The sequence below is a fragment of the Camelus bactrianus genome, chromosome 1, assembly GCF_048773025.1.
Source record: "Camelus bactrianus isolate YW-2024 breed Bactrian camel chromosome 1, ASM4877302v1, whole genome shotgun sequence".
NCBI classification, from domain to species: domain Eukaryota; kingdom Metazoa; phylum Chordata; class Mammalia; order Artiodactyla; family Camelidae; genus Camelus; species Camelus bactrianus.
In genome coordinates, this window is record NC_133539.1 from 45,888,558 (window position 1) to 45,909,345 (window position 20,788).

Genomic DNA, 20,788 nt, shown 5'->3' on the forward strand with positions numbered 1-20,788 from the left:
TAGTTAACGGTTTTAGTGCTTATCTAAGTATGGGAAGATGCAAGAATCCAAGTTCATAAAAATTTTCTCCTGAAAATATCTATCTGAAGGCCTGTTCTGCCAGTTCTTCCCAGATCACAGATGCCTCCTTCCTGATCTCCACCCTGAATTCCTTTCACAGTGTGTTATATGTCAGTGGCTACAGTGGCTAAGGACTCAATCCTTATAGAGCCAGATGGTGACTGACATTCTCTAGTGGGCAGACCTAAAAAGACTGAGTAATAGAGAATTAATATGAAAAATCTGACTAACTGCTGTTCTTCCTTGTTGTTAATGTTTTTTGTTCTGTTTTGTTTTTGTCTACACTGGATGTTCCGAGAAACACTAATATTCATGCATTTCCTTTCCATGGCCCCTTCATAAGAAGAAGAAGTCATCATTGTGCCTCTAATATAAAAGGATTTTTTAAAAGATAAAATCATGGCTCACATACAAATACAAAACTAATACATGTCAAATGTCATATCTGCCTCATTGGTAACTGAGGGAACCAGTAAAATGTTATGACTCTCAAAATCTTCAGTATAGGCAATCAAGAATTCTGAAATAAATTTACAGATCGATGCAGAACTGGTCAACATCTATAAGGCAATAATCAATTGCATTCAACTTGACATATTTCATTTGCATTTCTGTGCACAAAAATTACTAGTAGTAGGATCAGTTTTCTAAAAATGGCTATGTAAAATAGCTCAAAGAAAAACCAAAGATAAAGATGGCTGAGAGGGTTGCACTAGGTAGAACAATTAGTAATCTTGTCTGATCATTTCAAAGTCTTTCACAATTTTTTCTGACACTAAAATGTCTCCTTAAAAGTCTTATTAAACTCCTTAAACTTGTGTCCTAATTAGAGCTGAAATAAATAGCTTTAGTTTTCAAGACTATAGGCAGTGACAGGATGACATTTTATGGCTCACACAGAGTTTTATAGAGTATATTGGAAAAAGGAAGTAGTTTCCTATATGTAAGAGAGAGGACAAGATTTGGGGAGTCTCCACAAAGGGCAGAAACAAGGGTTCTTAGGGGAAAAGATAATGAGTGCTGATGGAGTAGGAAACTTGACACCATGATTTGAAAGCAGACATCAAAGACACAGAGTTGGCTGTGTGTCGGCAGGCAGCGAGCATGGCTGTGAGGGACAGCACCACCTCATGCACAGCAGCAGAGCCCAACATGGAGGTGCATGTTGCATCTGAAGCGGTGGTACGGACTGCAGCCCCCAGGGCCTAGGAATGATCCCTACACCTAGCTTTCCAGATCTATGTAAGCCCTGAGTTCCTGAATGGAAGGAAGTGTCTTAAAAATACCTGATACTACATTTCTGGTCTAACCTCAGGACTCAAGACTAAGAGCTGGCTTAATCTGACTCACAAAAGTAGAGTAATATGACACTTTTGAAACATAAATATAGTATAATAAATCCATTTTCACTATAGTGTTAAGCCTTTGGTTAGTGTCATCACAAGAAAGGATTATTTGTTCTGCATTTACTTTTATTTTCAAGGCGGATTTAGCACAGATTTCTTACTTTGGGAAAATAAAGATATGAAATATAATATTAAAACATGTAATAAGATTGCAGAGTACATGTAATAAACTATTCCCTAAAAGCTTTGCAATTTTAGGCTTTTTTTCTAATTATTTCAAGATCAGAGATTAGTAATGTGTTAAGGAAATTTAATAATATGTGTGAATGAATGAATTTTTCCTACCAGACTATGATGTTTTCAAGTCATAGCTTCACTGAAAGAGCTACTACCTCTAGAAGAGCCAATGTATTTCTCTCATAGGTATTTCAGAAAGCAAAATGAGTTATCAGAATAATATCACCCTTAAACAGATATAGCATTATTTATATCTGTCCACACACTTAGTGGTTGATTCATACATCCATTCAATAGGTATTTATCCAGTGATTTCTTGGTGCCAGGCAGTGTGCTGGGGACACAGCAATGGACTAACAGGCAAAGTCCCTGCTCTCATAGAGCTAGTACTTCAGTGAGGAGGGGAAAAATGGACATAAACAAATGGAGGAAAAGAAAGTGTACAAAGAGGATGTGAGTATCAAGCAATGGAGAGTAAAATTTATTAAGTGGTCAGGGAAGGATTTAATGAAAAATTAACAATTGAGCAAAATGCTAAAATTGTGGAAATAGAGATATATGTAGATTTCTAGGCAAAGAGATTTGCAGAAGAGGGATTGGAAAAAAAACTAACAGCAACAGTAAAACAACATATACTCTGAAGAGGGACCATGGAGCACGTGTGGAATGTTTAAGAACAGCAAAGAGGTACGTATGGCTGGAGCCTACTGAGAGGAGAGAGCAATGGGGAATGTTAAAGAGGCAACGTCAGGAGTCATGCTGCATAAGTTATTGTAAGAAATGCGAGTGAAACGGAAAGCCATCTCCTGTAACATGTGATGGTAGCAGTTTAATTCCAAGACTGCTAGACATTTAAGCATAATGTCCATATATTACATTTAAATTTAGTAGTGATAAAATATTAACTTGCAGCATTAAATTTTCAAATTATTAAGTTGCACTACATGTTCAGTTGCTGTAACTGAGATCTAAGCATCAGTGATTAGAGCAAGGTGAATCTTTCTCTCTCTCTTGCAGAAAAGCCTAGGCATAAGCAAACCAGGGCTAGCAAGACAGTTCGTAGTATCAGGGACCCAAGTTCCTACTAGCTTCCTCTCTGTCTTTAGGATTTTGCCCTTGTCAGTCATGCCCAAAATGGAGCATGACCACATCACTACTCTCATGAATAGGAAAGATAAAAGGAAAATACAAGGTTATATCTTCCCTATAAAGGTGTGCCCAGGCAGCCGTGCACATCATTTCTTCCCCTAATCCCACTGAAGATTATTTAGTCACAGAGCTACCTATAACTGAAAGGGAGGCTGGGACAATGTCGTCTTTATGCTGGGTGACCATGTGCCAAGTTAAAACTAGGGGTTCTATTATTAGATAAGAAAAGGACAATGGATATTAAGAACAATTAGTTGTCTCTGGTTTAAGAAGATTCAAATACATCCTTGTAGCCTATCTTACACCCAGTGCAATTTAATTTTAAAATGCCTTAAACATCCTTAAAAAGCACAATGTAAAGAAAGAGTACCCGACAAAAGGCCAAAGGATGTAGTACTATCACAAATCTACCAAGGAGTAACTGTGCAACCTTGAATCAAACATTTAATTTCTCTTATAGTCAGTATGTCATCTATAGCACAGGACTGCACCGAAACAAAAGATTCTCCCCAAAACTTTCAAAAGTCACTGTTATCAAATGCATACTTTTTCTAAAATACTGAAACTTACACAATGATATAAAAATTCAAGGGCAGAAATACCTGGTCTCTAGCCCAAGGCACACCAAACATGTCTCTCAAAAAACAGTACAATTTGTCTTTATCCATGAAAGTTTAAGAAAGAAAATACAAAAGTTAGGGTGAAAACAACCCCCACCTCTGTCCGCATGGAACTCTGTGACTGCCTCACTGACAGGGCATGATTACTGGGCTGACTGCACCACAGGAGACTGGCTGACATCCCTGAGGTCATAGCTGACATGCAAGCCAGGTGACCTTCCAGCACTGAGATAAGAAATGAGCAGTTTCTTTATGTACAGCCAGTGAATCCACTCCTGCTGCATTCATTCAAGGAAAGCCACTGGTGGCAAAGGTGCCAGAGAACTCAAAAGAAATGCCCTATTTGAGCTTATAAGTTACAACAGAAGCTAACATTACCTATCATGTGTTGGGTGTTCTCAGAGATTTTGTTTTCTTCACTGAATGCATGTCCCCAAAAACCCCTTTGTGGTTCTAGTATCTTGCCACCAGCTTTTCAATACTAGGGAAACATTCATTCACAGGGCCAAAGCCAGTTACACCAAAATCTGGTCCTTGGCTCCTTCTCCATGAGTGCACTAAAGTCTCCTCTGAAAGCAGAGAAAGGAAAGTGGTCTGTTGTCATGTTGTGACCAGCATCACAGTTCCCAAGAAAACTAGGCAGTCTGGAAAAAGAGTATCCAGGTATAAAAGAAAAAAGAAATATTCCGTTGTCAACTGATGCTGCAGCCTAACAAATCTTTAGTAGGAAATACATTTTTAAAGGACGGAGGCCTCACAAAGCAAACAGAAAAACAAACATTTGCAAAAGCATCTCCTCATTTAGGTACTAACAACTGTAATCTATCTGAAACAGTTATAGTGACTTGATGCTACACTTTTTGATTTCTATAACTTTCATTTTAACCTGCTGGGTGAGGAACATGATTAAAACAAATGATTAAAACACACACTGCTATACATAATTCAAATGTTCCATGGGAATTGGGGATGTCACTTTAATGTGTTAATTTGATAGTCTATTTAAAAGGCAAAAACCAGTAATGATGACAGAGCACAAACAGATAAATGTTCATACCTGTGGCACAACAACAATCTCCATAGTAAACATGACAACAGGTCTCTGGGTAACTGAAGTGCACAATATACAGAGTACAGCTTACACATTCTAGTCCACATAGTGGAGACTGAGTGTGATGCTTTCACTCAGTCTGCATTTATTTTTTTTAAGTCAGGCGATTTGGTACTATGGGCAGAAAAAAAGACCAAATGTCAGTGCACACAAACCCCTTTAAGAGCCTAAAATTATTCATCCTTACTATATCACCTTTGTTATGGATACTTTTATAAAGTGGGGAGTAGTTACTCCTCCTATGAAAATAAATCTTCAAAAACTACTTTTGGCATCCTAACTACAAAAACAGCTGTATTAAGTAAAAAGATCATTTACGATAGAGGGATGAAACCAGGATTTGAATCATGGTTTCACTATTTTTCCATGTTTAGTGGGAGGATTCAATGATTTAATGAATATATATATATATATATATTCATGTGTATATGCATGTGTAAGCTATCGTGTAGGCAATAAGCATATATTAATTTATCTCCCATTCTGAGCATGGGGTTTAACACAAAAGGCTCTACAGTGCACTGCTTAAGCTCACGGACTCTGGTGTCATGATTCTAGTGTCTGTCTGGTTTTAAATCCTGTTGGGGGTTTTTTTGTTTTTCTTTGACTTTGTGTGTCTTATGCCACAGTTTCATCTTCTGTAAAGTTGAGTTAATAATAGTATACACTTCATAGAGTTGTTATGAAGTTTTTATTTACATTGAAGAGAAAGGGCCTGGAAGATCGGCCAAGGAAAAAGGAGGCCAGGAAGCTGCAGGAAGTAGCAGCTTTTCTGAGTAAACCAGACAATGCCTTTGGTCCACACCGCTGAACCCCAGCAGGAAGGTGAGACCAGAGCCTTCAGCTCCAGTTGTGGACCAAATGCAGGGCAGAGTTTACCCCCAGGGGAAAAGAGCACGAGCAAGACACCACCAGCTAGGGTCAGCCAGAAGATGAGGAAGAATCTCCTGAGAGCTAAGACTACCTCAGGGAGCGGCTTAGGTCTGAATGCCTCAGCAGTCAGGTCTGTTGAGGCCACGACCACCCACACAAGCTGGGCTCTTAGGCACCAATTCAGACCTGTTGTGATGACAAACAGAAAGAGGAAGCAGTATCTTTGCAGGCAGTTGTATAAGGAGACAGATATCTGTTCTTCTCTCCCTCCTCTTGCTCCAATACAATGGGCATAAGTTTGGGGAAGAAATTTGATGAATAAAGTATAATCTTCACCCTTGAAGAGCTCACAACTAGTTGGTCAGACAAACATGCAAAGAAAGAATTATCACACAATTAATTTGAGGACTTCATAAGGAGCTATTACTTGTGTTGGAGCCTGAAGGATGGGTATGAATTTTCCAAGCAGACAAGGGAGAGAAAGGAATCTACAGGTAATGTGCGATGTGAATATCAAGAAGAAATTCCCAGAGACATGGAAGTGCATGATATGTTCCAAAAGAGCATTTAATTAGAAGTATGGTTATCAGGGAAGGAATGGATGAGGAAGAAGTAGGGAAGAGGCTAGAAAGAGGAGCTCCAGGGTAGAAGCCTGGAAAGAGTTTTACATTAGATGTTGAAGAGCCTTTCCTTTATGCTAAGATAAAGAGTAGGAGAATTATTCTGCGGGAAATTAGGAACCAGCAAGAGTTTGAACACCGGGAAGTGTGACATGGTCAGATTTACATATTGATCTGTATCACCAATGGTAATATGGTGAGTGCAGTGGAAGGAAGAGACAAAAGAGGTCCGGTAATGCAGACCACCAGAAGTATGTCCACAGCTGTAACAGTTACCAAAAATCAAAGACAATAAAAAAGAATGGGGACTTTTGAGCCCCAGGTATAAATTCTCTTCCTTATTTTTGTAATGAGACATGTAAATCAACTGGTGGGGAATAATTGTAAGAGCAATGCCTGATATAAGAAATTTTAGTAAAGGAACTAAACACTATTACAATGTTGTAAGAGATCATATAGTTTACTAGACTAGAAATCTCTCTGGGTATTAGTAAATCATCAAAACCATTAATTTCATGGTTGTCTACTTTGTTAAAACCAGACTGATTTTCTACATAAATACATACATACATACATTTTGTACACATACAAATATACACATAATTATAAATATAAAAGGGGCCACAAGAATACCCCCAAACCATCTGATACTGTTAAGTAAATAGTGTCATTTGCTAGAGGTTCAACTCCCATTGACCCCACTTTAGCTCTCTATTTGACCTTTTCTTCTTTTCGAATTGGGAGAAGGAAAAATACAGTAATGAGCCATAATTTTTGGCAATGCATATTTAAAATAAGATCTTTTGAAAATGCAGCAGCTGTTTGCACAAAACACAGGCCAAGGAATTCCTGCATGACTGACAATATGCATTTGCTCCAGCCACACAATCTCTGACTGGGGTATTCATTTCAGCAGCTGTCAGCCAAATCTTGAGAAAAGGATTTTTTTTTCTCACTCTAGAGGGGAAGATCACTAAAAGGGAAGGAGTAAGTGTTCATACTCAATATGAGAGTGCTTTTAAGGAGGAAGCCTGGACATTGGGCCAGGGAGAAATCTACGTGGGAATTGAAAAGTAAGCATTCTCACAGTGTAGGTAGATTAGACACAGCACGTATCCTGAGTATTTGAGAAGTGTCTTACCTCTTTTGCAGAAGAGAGCCCCTAGGGCCTACCTATGGCATCTGGGACCAAAAGATACTATTTCTTAAGCAGCACGACATGTGCCTTCCTGATCCTGGTCACACAAGGCATGCATGTCTCAGTGATGGCAGCAGTGGAAGGGGCAGCAGGAAACACTGAGAAAGTGTCTAAGGCAGCACCAACTCCCACATCAGCCTGCAGCTGTGATGGCACCAGGGCCAGAGGCTTTCGTGGAAGCAGTCCAACAGGGGCAGTGGCTATTGCCTGGCAAGGTGGCAGCCAGCAGATGGAGAGACAATGCCTAAGGCTCAAAATGTAAAGAAATTCCACAGTGATAACTCAGTTATCAGCACTGAAGGACACAGCAATAATTTAGAAAATGAAAACTTGAGGGAGTAAGGGGGGCAAATAAATAACCCTTTCAGTTTCTGTGTTCAACTTCAAACCAGAGAAAGGAAAGTGAGACAGATGGAGATAAGATTGTCACACTTACTACTGATAAAGCTGACTTCAGAATATGGCTCAAGATCTGCAGTGAAATGAGCTAGTTTAGACTCCATCGTAAATTAGACTAATTAACTGAACAATAGCGAGGAAGAGGCAGGCTTGGTGGAGGGAGTACCAGAATTCTATGCCCTGTTGGCAAACAGGCCCTGAAAAGTAAGAAGGAGTTGGGCCAGACACATTAGGAATTGAATGTCCCTAATATAAAATTACCCCTTCTTTCAGTCCATCCACGGGTAGGTCTGAACAGAGAGGATAGACAGAATAAACCTAGCATAAGTTTTCCTCTAGGAGAGTGAACTGTTAGTTCTCTCTCCTTTGTGGAGATATGAGGAGGGGGAAATAGTGTCCCATTAACCACAATAATAATGGCAACTACTATTTATGAAATGTCTGTCTCCTGCCAACATTGTACTTTGTGTACATTATCTAATTTAACCGTCACTACAAACTTATAGGTAGTTTTTTTTTTTTTTTTTTAACCTCACCTTCACAGAAGAGTATCTGGGGTTGGTTTCTTGCCGAAGGCTCCCTATGAGTTATGAAAAGCCAAAATCTTCAGCCACTACACCCTTCTGCCTCCTGCTGGTGGCGAGTGTGGTGAGCTCCTAAGTGCTCCCTCAGGAAAGCAAACTACACCCTTCTGCCTCCTGCTGGTGGCGAGTGTGGTGAGCTCCTAAGTGCTCCCTCAGGAAAGCAAACAGACTGGGTAAGAATGAAGTGAGCTTAAGTCCCGTGTATTACCAGGGAGGCAGGGAAACGGCCCTTGGCTTAGTACCTACATCCCCTGGATGGTTAGCTTCACCGTTCCACTGTTAGATAAACTCTTTTTTTAAACCATATTCTTTTTTTCCCCACAGCTGTATTGAGGTATAATTGATACATATTTTTTAAAAGACTGCAAGTATTTAATGTATACAGTTTGATGAGTTTGGACATAGGCAAACACTTGGGACACCATCACCACAATTAAGGTAATAACCATGTCCATCACCTCGAAAAGTTTTTTTGTGCCCCTCTGTTTTTGCGTATGTATGTATGTGTTTAGTAAGAACACTTAATATGAAATCTGCCCTCTTAAATTTTAAGTGTGCATACATATCACATTTTCTTTATCTATTTGGGCATTTGGGTTGTTTCCATGTCTTGGCTATCATGAATAATGCTGCAGTGAACAAGGGAATAAAGATTATCTCCTTGAGATTCTGATTGCAATTCTTTTAGCTAGAAAAGGGTTTGCTGAATCATACAGTAGTCTATTTTTGATTTTTTGAGAACTCTCCATCCTGTTTTCCATAGTGGCTGCACCATTTTACATTCCCATCAATAGTGCCCGAGAGTTCCAATTTCTCAACAACCTCGCCAACACTTGTTATCATTTTTGTTGTTGTGATAGCCATCCTAACAGGTGTGAGGTGACAACTCATTAATGCAAAAATATAAATATATTTTTTCACAGAAGCAAAGGATTATTCAATCATATATTTGGAATACATGGTTCGATATTGTAAGCACATATAGAGAAAGAGTTTATAGATATTAATTTTGGTTGTGGCCACCTTAAATAAGCCTAGCATCACCATCCTTTTACCTGTATCCACAGCCTCTAAATACCACTGGTGAGAAACAGCAGTCTGGTAACAAAAGCATATTCTTTTGCAAGTATAGAGCAGCATCAAAACAAATGGAAGGACTCATGGTCTAAAATAGTTAAACTGCCATCAAGCTATGAAAAGTACACCAAAATAGATTATCTGCATTAAAACTTAAAATCTTCACCATTTGGTGGTAATAAGAGCAAAAATGGGATAAAACGCCTATTCTTTACATGTGATTTGAATAGTTAAATCAGAATAAAAAAATACTGGGGTATTTTCATGTCTCTGTAAATTCGTTCTCGTATTAAATGACCTTCACATGCTTTTTCAAAACCCCAACTTTCTCAACATCTGAGCCATAGAATATTCTATTAAATTAAGACTTAAGGAGATATGTAGAGCATTATTTGCATTAGTGACTTATTTTGGCAGATTAGGAAAATACAATATAAAAATAGCACCTCAAGGGAAGGTAACATTTTTGACAAAGGTACCAATAACTCACCATTCGGTTTCCCTTTCGTCACCTTTGCTTTCTCTGTTCTACCCTTTCTGCTGCTCATACCCTCTCCAGACATGCATGGTCTCACCTGACCAGATTTCTTCTATCTCAAAGAGAAATTATCTACTTAATAAATTGAAATATGTCCCGACATAAAAGTATTTTTGTTTTAAGGTAAGTCTACAGTATGACTGCAGAGCTAAAACAAGGCAGTAAATCACTATCTGTGGAATTCCAAACATAAACAGGGAAGACTTGGAAGGAGGAAAATCTTGCTGGTTCTCTTAAAATCATACCATTTAGATGACAACCTCCGCCCCCCAGAAAATCAAGGCCAATTCCAAGGATATTAGTTGTGAAAAAGGATTAAAGTGTGTAAGTTCATGAAGAAACATAATAGAGTCAAGTGGCTCTGGGAAGGCCTCCCCTTCTCCCAAGAGGCTTCCATATACAGCCAATTGCTCGCCAAATTCCAGAATTTGTTTCATCTTGTTGTCTTTTTTAAATGTGTGTCCTCCTAAGACAGATAATGTTCTAAGTTTAATAAAGCACCCAACTAACATTTTCTAAAGTACTTCTATGTGCCTGCCCATGTGCTAGATAGGAAGATATTTATGAAAGGAGCTCAGTAATCAGGTAGGAACCCAGACATGTAAGCAATTAACTAAAAGATAGTGTAGTAAGGGCTGTAACAGAAGAACCCACAGAGAGCTGTGGGAGCAGGGCGATGGGAATAACTGAGTCACCATGAAAAAGTCTCAGAAGACTTTCTATAAAAGGTGATTTTTTAAACTGGATCCAAAGTAAGTGCAATTTTTGATCAAAAAGAAGGCAGCAAGTGTGAAGCTGCAGAGAGCAGAAAGGACTCTATCAGGAAGGAAAGAAACAGGGTGTGTGCATAAAATAATCTCCATTTATTTACACTATCTTTTAGGTCATAGAGGAAAACGTAACTATTTCCAAACTCACAGAACATTTATGTATCTCTTCCTAGTTAAAGCATATCTGTGCATAAATAAACCTATGTGTTATAATTACGAACTATTTTTACTGAGAAAATATATACTAACAGAAATATAGGTATAAGTAGAAACTACTGGATATGACAGTAGACATCCAGCTAGAATTTTTTTTAATTATGATTTTATTATTTCTCACTTAAATGAATCCAGCTGTCTATTTATTTACTATACTGAATTTTTACCACTGAATGTTACCATGTGCTTTTCAAGGCACTGATGTAACCTGATTTTACAGAGCTTACATTCCTAAAGAAGAAGACAGAAAATAAGTAAGAAACTAATATGTGTAATAAAATTCCAAGTGTGACCAAACTGAAGAATCCTGCAAGAACCTAAGGTGAAATTGCTTGCAGAAACCAGTACTCTTCTCAGGAATAAGAAGAAGAACTGGATAAAAGGAAAATAAATAACCTTTTGATTTAAGGCATCAGAGACCGGCTGAAGCTACCAGAACTTAAGAAGCCAAAATCACAGGGACACTGGAACCACAGAGAGGTGAGCAGACGTTCTGTTGGCCATTTTTTCCACCAGACAATTCTTGTAGTGAGTCTAAATGCTAAGAATTAAGTCAGGGAACTACACACCCCTCTGTGTGTGCAGGTGTCAACTTCCCCTCTGTGTACACCTCTGAGTGACAGGGTCTAGAGAACTAGAATAAGAAAACTGTGCTATGATACACTGCCCACTGCAAAAAGAAACTGTCTTTTAACTCTCATCCAGGAGTCTCATGATTCCTGTTATGGAGTAGGGAAGTCAACAGTGCTTTGGATAATCTCATGGGACAAAAGACACACACACAAAAATGGGGCTGCCGCTGTATCCAGGATTTAAGGATCCCAGATCCTGGAGAGAAGTGAGATCCAGAAAAGTGTGCCAGATGCTGCAGGTTTTGCTTTGATATATTTAATTAAATGACATGAAGCAAGGAATTAAGCTAAATAGAAAATAGTTGAAATGCAGAATTAAGTTTTCAATAATATTCCACTGCTAAAGAGACAGAAATTGTTGTTGAAGACCATCCAACAGACAGGGGACCTAGAAAATTACTAAGCTCTCAGTTTCTCATTTGGAACTTTTACAATAAGACATGAGGAGAACCAGAGTTTACAAAATTTCAACCATCCCAAAGTTATACGAATCCTGTTAGGAGTTGATTCTCCATGGATCTCTTGCATTTTTTCACATCTTATAAGCAGAGGAACTTACTGTCTTTGTTCCATACTGTCTTTCAAGAATATTTTTATAATGAACAGACATGGAAGAGAGAGACAGTGTTCTTCTCTGGATCAAAGAGCAGGTTGTTTAAAAGATACAGATGTATTCTATATATAGAGATCTATAGAGATTTTTTGATCTACTCAGATTATTTATTTTTCTTGAGTGATCATTGCCAGTTTGTATCATTCAAGAAATCTGTCCACTTTATATAAGTTGTTAAACTCATGTGCACTGAATTATTTATAGCAGTCTCTGCTTATTCTTTTAATCTCCATAGGGTCTGTGGCAATATATCCTTTTTAATTACAATATTTGCAATTTGTGTCTTCTCTCTTTTTACTTGGTTACCTGACTAAAGGCTCATCAATTTTATTGACATTGTCAAGGAATTGGCTTTTGCACACATTTATTTTCTCTCATGTGTTTCTATTCTTAATTTTATTGATGTCTGCTCAATCTCTCTTTCTTCTCTTTCTATGATTCCAACTGCATTTATTTTATACTATTTAATACTGCCCCTTAGTTCTTTGATGAATTGTTATGGTTTTTTCCTCTCACGCTTGTTGGTTTGGAAATTTTTCCTTGACCTATCTCCAAGTTTAGTGTTTCTTTTCTTTCTTTCTTTTTTTTTAAACTGTACTGATTTTAGTGAAGAATTTATCAAAGGCACTCTTCCATAACCATACTCTTAATTTCTTCCATTTGCATTTGGCTCTTTCTCAACTGAAATTCTATATTCATACATCTTGTCCACATTTTCCTCCAGAATCTTTGTCATATTATTCACACTTATTTTAACTTCCCTGTCTGACAGTTCCAAAATATGGATATTTGATCTGGTTCTGTTGACTGTTTTGTCTCTTGACAGTATATTTTGCTTTTTTCCTCCTTGCTTCTTTGTATGCCCTGCATTTTAGCTGAAAGCTAAATATCTTGTGTGGCACAGTAGAGATGAGTGTAAACAGTAATTATAACTGGAAATAGGCATGCCTTTTCTCTTTCGATTGTAAGCATTTGTGTCAGTCTAGTCAGGAATTGAGCTGAGTCTATTTTTTATCTTGGTTTCAGCTGTTACCCTCAGGGCACCACAAGCTTCAAATTCATCTGGCTTTAACTTGTACTTAAGAGTGAGGAATACTTTTTTGTAAAATTTTTTCTCAAGGTCTGCTCACCCCCTAGTTTTAGATTTTTTCCTACATGCCTGAGAAAAGATCTCTCTCTTTACCCTTCTCTCAACATCATACAGCTGATAGTTGTTACAAATCACTGGCTAGCCTGATAAAGATGCGGGGAGGAAGGGGAAGAGGAAGTCATTCTCTGTTGTTCTGGTTCAACCTCAATCTGAGGAAGGCACTGTGTGTCCAGATCTTGGGAATGAGCCCTTTTTTGTGGTCATACTCTTCCCTCAAAGGGAGAGCTCTAAGTGATCTGAGCTCAGGGTGTTTTCCTGTCCCTCCCAAAAGGGCAGGGTGTGTTTTGTTTTTTCCTTCATCTGTTTGCACTGGATGTTTACTTCTGGCCTGAGGACAACAGTGGGTTTTGCCCTTTCCATAGCAGCTTAAGTACTCCAAAGAGAAGACAAGAGACAAGGTTCTCAGTGAGACTTTACACCTTTTACAGCTGTTCTTCCCCTCTCCCATACCTGCACCAAGATAGAGATTTTCTCAGGTCTCCCACTCTGTACCTAATCACCCTTGTGAGTAAATGATGAAGTCTATGGAGGAGATACGCAAATATGTGCAGCTTCTCCTTGTGACTGCAATTCCCAGGGATTCTTTACACTCATCCTACCCCAAAGTGAGCCGTAAGTAATTTGTAGGATATTTTAGTTGAATTCTTATGAACAGCTTGTATGGGGTACAGAAATTGATCATATTCTGTTTCTCCTTTTAGAAGAATGTCTTTAGATTTTGGCTTAGTTGATTGCCTTAGCTCTCTGATAAGCCCAAAGACAATTGTGAATTTGCAGATTAGCTCTATTTTTTATTGTAAGGGTAGGAATGATACTCTTTCCAGCTTTCTATATCCTAAGTAAATCCCAGATATCTCTCTTTCTCTCTTAAACCACACAGTTCCTTTATATATTGAGAAAATAGTCACTCATCCTTACCCCTTTTTATAACATTAGCTTTTCTTGAAATGTATAATATTACTACAAGAATTAGTCTAATAATGACAAAATTATTTGTTCAGAACTAACCTAATATTTATCAAAAAGTTGAGCAAATACCTTCGGATTTGTTAGGTAGTTAGATAAGTGAGGGCACCAGGGAAACAGATGGAGCTGATGGAGGATGGTCCGGAAAATGGTGTTATGCCCACCTCCAGCATAAAGGGGCTTCATTCACTTCCTCTAAATGAGTGCCACCAAGAAACCAGTTAGAACCTGCCAGCTGCAACTGCGTGGTAGCAAGAAGGACCTAACCAGATGGACCCAATGCTCATTGTAAATAATCAGCATTGTGGTTTAGCCCTCACCCTCATGGGTTTTTCTGTATGCATCATGGAGGTGTGCAAAGAGGATATACAAGACTAAGCATTCCAGGGGCAAGAGCCTCAATCAATCAAAAGACCACCTCTAAGTGAGGATGTAAGAGAAGGGGCAAACAAAGACCGCCACTTGTCCTCCCTTGGATCAGCCTGCCTCCCATTCTTGGAGGTATACTTTCCCTTTGCTAAATGAATCCTTTAAAATCGTTTGCTACACAATGTTGTGTCTCCTGTCTGAATTCTTATCTTCCAGGTATGACAAGAGCTGGGGTCTTTTCTCTTCCCCTTTTACAGTAACAGATTTACTAAGTCAAAATACTTCAGTCCATTGGCATGTATGGTTTATATTATGTCATATAGAAACAGATGGCTCAGAAATGTCAGTTATCACATCATAAACTCATAGAGTAACAGGCAAGTTAATGAAACATATGTCCTTCTTTCTGATATTAATTGTACCACCATATGATAAAAGACTTCAAAATTAAGCTTTGTAAGATTCTATTGGCCATGGTAGGTATTTAGTCAGAAGAAAGTTGTCTTTCAATGAATTTCATCAAACTAACTAGAAGTAGAGAAATTAAATTTGCAAGTACTTTTATATTAATAGCAGTTTATATTCTAAATAGTAAATAAATCAACTCATATTTGGCCTAAGTAGTAGCTCATGGGGTTTAAGATATAAAGATTAGGTAGATTTAGTTTGAATAAGTCAGCTTGGAAAAAAATTCTTCTTGAAAATCTTGGAAAATAGAGGGTTTGGAGGGAAGCTTGTTAAACACAGGTCAATTTCCTACCAGATAAAAAGGCATGTTTATAATTAATCTGATGGTGATAAAAAGGCTTTTAATTAGATTTCCAACACAAAATGGGAAAGGATAGGTTTGGGGTCTGAAACGAAGAGTTCAGCCATCTGCTGCCAACTAGCTCTTGCCAATATCTGATTTGCAAGTTAAATTATGCCAGCTGATGACATATGACATTTCTTTCTTCTTTAAATATCTTACTTAAAATGAGTTTGCTGCTCTGCCACTTGGCTAAACACTAAATGCTCTCAAATGCTGAGGCTGGACTTTCTGAAGTCATAGCAGTTGCCATAATTTTCCTTAGTAAACAAATCTAAGTAAAGAAACATAGATCTGAGTTGCTGGCTCATGTGTTACTGTCCTGTGATGTAATTTTCAGTTAGAGAAATTTGACCTCTGAGATATTCATATCTGGAATTTACAACCTTAAAATCTTCTTCACAGTTTTAGGGTAATGAGGCAGAGGAAACAAGAGTCACCTTTCTAGGTTTTGATCCATATCTGAGGAAAGAAGAAAGAGAGTTCAAAGAAGTCATAAACCTCATTGAATACATTGCTTCATCTCTGGCATAATGAGTCTGTTATCTGACAAAACAGTGGAGACGTACTTATACTGCAAAACCTTCAAAACTTTAAACCATCCAAAGACTGCAAAACAATGTATTCTTATTACTTGTGACCTAAAGTTGAAAGATTCTGTTTTTCTCAAGGTTTTAGCCTTACTAATAGCTACAGTTTTGTCTTCAGAATTATTGATCCAATCTGTCTTGAAATAAGGCCACAACTTTTCCCTACATTTTCAATCACTTCATCTCCACAAAAATCTCCATAAACAATGTTACCATGACCTAACTAAATAAACCTATGTATGCCAATACCTATAATTGTCTGTGTGTAAATGTGTCTGTGTATTTGACAAGACACTGGTCTATATATAATAAACATAAAATCATGGATATAAATTGTTTTTATGGCCCAAAAAAAAAGGTGAATATTCATTTCCTGAAGGAAAATAAAAAACATTGACATAGGAGTTCTTGACAGAGAAAATGAGCATCCTCACCCAGTCACAACACACAATCCTCTACCTGTGATCCACATGTTCACCTGTAATACAAGGACCTGAGGCAATCAGATTGGAAATGATGGAGACTGTTGATCATAGTTTTTGTCCCAGTTGTTTGTATCCCCTAACCACCCATAAGTTTTTAATCATGACTATCTAACTTATAGCTACCAATGGCAGTTTTCATTAGAAAAACTTAGTCTCCTGGCGTATCTGCAACATTTTTTTTTTTCAAATTCTCACTGTGGACTACATCACTACAAAATCAAATTTTAACACCTTTATCTTTTTACTATATTCCTCTGATGCAAAGCAAAGGTTTTATGGCTTCCCTAAACAAGGCAACGTATCTTAAACATTCCATTAGTGTTTGTCTCTGTGATCACAAGAAGATGTAAAAGTTATATAATCAACAAAGCAGAAATAATTTAGGTGGATGAACAGACACAAGCGAAATAAAAATCTTGTAGAACATGAACTGGTCATCTTGGGTTTTCTTGGGAAGCAAAGTTTGTGCTTAGCAATTGGGATTCTGGAGAAAAGGACTGGCAAAACCACTGACCAATCTGAATATAAACTGGTTTAGAGTATCTTGGTCCTAGAGGCATCTACCTGTGTTGAGAATTACGCCTTCAATTGCTGGATTGTGGCAAGAGGCAGAAGTGGCTGAAGCAATAAGGGATAAAACTTGAGGGACTCAGAGAAGTTGCTATATAAAATCAGTCCAAAGTCATTTTATTATCTAACAACTGATATGGTCACATGTTATAAATGCTGAATGTTAGTCCTGGTCTATAGATTTGCTTCCAACATTCTCAACAGTGGATTTTTCTACCACTTAGGGTTTCAGAGAATGAATCCTTATAGTTCTAAAGTTAACTCTAGTATGTTTCTTCATACCACCAATATCAATAAAGCATAGGAAAACCCTATCTGAGGAGGAATGAATTTGAGAGTGTGTGAAGGGGGATGAGTGGTAACACACACAGGCATGCATGTGCAGGTAACAGCAGGTAAAACTTGAGCACCTAATAGTTTCAAGTGCTATTTAAGCACTATTAATACATAATTCAAATACCTCAACTTTACCAGCCCTTGAACACAACTATTGTCACATTAATAGTAAAGTCTTGTTTCCTACATTTGTCTTCACCTTTACTCATAGGTATTCCAGCTTCCTACCAAATCCTACCTAGTATTCTGAGAGTTCCTGGAGAGTGTTTGTCATGTGCTCAGGAAGCGGAATACCTGGTACAGGAGCCATATGACACCTGCCATGTCCTTTCTGCCCTTCACTCTGCTACTCTTCTATTGCTGTCTGTACATAAGATTTCTTTAATGGGTCTTGGATGCTGCTACTGTTGCTTTAAGGACACTTCTTGATAAATTGTATGGTTTCTGCTGCTGCCTGGCCAGGACTTTAGGTGCCAAACCCTCTCTGTGATTGGGAAGAAATGTTCTAGTCCTTAACACTGTACAGCACTTTGTCACCGAGGCCACAAGATGTCACTACTTTTGCCCTGTTTCACAAAGCCCTTCAACTTCTGCTTTAACTACCATTTGATAACTGTTCCTCTTGAACTCAAAGCAATTCCTTAACAGCAGTGAACTGAATGGCCTGCAACAGGATGTGACTCAGGCTGGACCATGAGTGTCCATTCTCTTGCACATCATGACTCACCTCAACAAGGCCAATTCGAGTCCTTCTCAGGGATCGATAAGCCTGCTGAAGAAGAAATGGCTTTCTCTGTCTGTGAGATCATAATCTTTAAGGACCAGCTATGTCTGGAGCTTCCAGGAGTCATCTTGACACCACAAGGAGATAAACTGAAAATAAAACCATGAAAGAGGTAAGCACAGCATGATTTAAAGTTGTGCACTCTAACAGAGTAGCCACCAGCCACATGTGGCTTTTCACACTTGAATTCATTAAAATTAAGTTAAGACATGCACTTCTTCAATTGCTATTAGCCACACTTCCAGTGCTCAGTAGTCACATGTGCTATCATATCATACAGCTCAGATACAGAACATTTCTAACATGACAGAAATTCATTTTACTGGACAGCATAATCAACAGGAAGAAATAGAGTCCTAATTTCATCCTTTAAATCTCTGCACCTTGCCTAAAGCTGAATCCACCTTAAGTTCCATTTTGGTTTAAGCTAAAATAATGAAACCTTGTTTAAGTTATATTTCTGACCTTTGAAAAATTGATGAGCAGAAACTAACCCTCAGGCCTATTCCCCAGGGCCAGAGTCAGGAAACAGACAACAACCTTCTCACATTTTCCTCAATTTCTTCCCATGACCTTTCCTGAGAAGACTGAAATTTGTCCCCTCTTTCCGAAAACACACACACACACACACACACACAAACCCACACACCATTAAAAGAGGTCTAGGGGCAGGGGTTTGGTAGGTGTTACCACAAAGCCACTCTCTACTCTCAAAGATAAACAAGGTCAGACATTAGTTAGAGTGGAGAAAATAGATTTTATTCAGTAAATACTGACAGCAGCTAAAAGAGCTGAGCTCCATTCTGGTTGCGCAGAGGTGACCAGGCATTTTAAAGGCAGAATGAGCGTGTAGGAAAAGGGAGTGGGCAGGGCCTCAAAATTACAAAGGGTGGGTCAGCTGCCAGTTAGTAGCTGTCTCTGCTACCTGGCAGTTACTGAAATTAGGACCCTGTCCTTCCACAGATCCTAGGAGACAGAGGCTCTATCCTTTCTGAGGATTACATTTCAAAGGAACGGTGTTCAGGTCCTTGAGAAAGACACTTCTGAGTTGAAAGAGATACATTTACATCTCAAAGGTTCAGAGAAAGGATTCACCATTGCAATCCTTATTTTAGTAAATACTCTAAGAGATCAGGTGTTGTCTAGAACAAAGAGTAAATTTTCTGACATCCCTGAGCTTTTCCAGACAAGAACTCCAAAGGAGACTGGGTTGTCTCAGGGTTAACATGCGGTGTTAGGCTACTGGAGGCCATGCTAAAGTTTGGCCAAATCTCTTAGTGCCAGATGGAGTGAAAGGAGTGTTTGAGCCGAGAGTTCTTTGCAGTTCTCACTACCTAGATTTTTCCAGAATGCACAGCCAAACATAAATTATGTGACTTAATCCACAAGACAACCCTCAGATGAATATCATCATCCTCATTTTACAGATAAGGGAACCAAAGTTCACAGGACTTAAATCACTTATACAGATCATGTACTAATAAGTTAAAAAGCATACTGAAACCCAGATTTCTCTGACTAAAGATTGTGTTTTTCTGCACATCACCCACAACTTTGTTTCCCTACTGATCTCCCTATATTTTCATACATGTTTCAGTAAAAATTTTCAAAGACATACCTTTGCCTTTAACTGACAAAGCCCATAAGATATGAGTAGGGAAAAAAAAATTCACAAAATGCCAGAAACTTGTGATTAACAGGCAGCAGGTGTACAAACTGAAAGTGTGTGACTCAAATCCATTGTCATCTCAGCAAATGGCTTGGCCCCAAAGTTGCTGAAGGGGTTAATTTGATTATCTTTGCTTCCGCAGAAGACTGATAAATCGAATTCAGCCTGCTATTGTTCCAGATAGAGCCTGAATCTTCCATAGGATTTTAATCAGCAGCAGCCTTATGTAGCATATGGGAGCTATTTGGCTGAAAGGAGACTCCAACTGTCACTGGTACATCCGCCCAACATGAAAGGAAAATAGTAATACAGAACAATGGGACTCTCTTATCTACGGAACAGCTTCCCTCTGAGAAACTCTGTAGTTTACTGTATGACATCTTCACAACATCCTGTTCAGTAGGTCAGAGAACTACTATTGACTATAATCCTGGAAGCTTACTGGCTGACTCCCCCAACATTTTAATCTCTTTCCTAGCTCTTTCTCTATCCCCGTCTATAAATCCTATCTCCTCTCACCTTTCAATCTTTTCTATTCTCTTTAATGATTGACTCTCACCATTTCCTCCTCATTTACACTACACTATTCTTCACACCTCTTTCTCCCTACTAATTTTCTTCATTTCCTACCCTTATTCTGTAAAAAGCCTAGATGGGAAATCAGGATTCATGTGTGATCAAGTTTATAGCTCAGTTATATCGTCCTATTATACTACAGCGATGGGCAAATGTAGTCACTTCACTTATTCACTCCCTTAGTCACCAAAACTGTATTGAATGCATCTGTTTCAAGATTTCAAGGCATGTAACACATGGTCCTTTCCTTCAAACACGGAAAACAAACATAAACAGCTAATGACAATGTGATGTGTCATCACCTTACTGAGTCCATTAATGTATAGGAAAAACAAAGAAGGTTAGCAGCATGGTCTCTACGGTGGCTAGTCCCTACAGCTTCCAGGTCTGATTCCAGAGCCAGGCTTAGAAACCAAATATCAGGCTTCTTTTTTCTTCCTCT

General features: G+C 38.4%; 1 long non-coding RNA gene across 1 annotated transcript in view; it reads right to left on the minus strand.

Moving 5' to 3' along the window:
- The window catches only part of LOC105080143 (uncharacterized), a 565,054-nt gene extending 546,875 nt beyond the window's left edge, over positions 1-18,179 (minus strand). The window contains exon 1 of the long non-coding RNA XR_012506674.1: positions 18,045-18,179. This is a non-coding gene — a long non-coding RNA (uncharacterized LOC105080143). The remainder of the gene's footprint in view (positions 1-18,044) is intronic.
- Between the last annotated feature and the right edge of the window lie 2,609 nt (positions 18,180-20,788).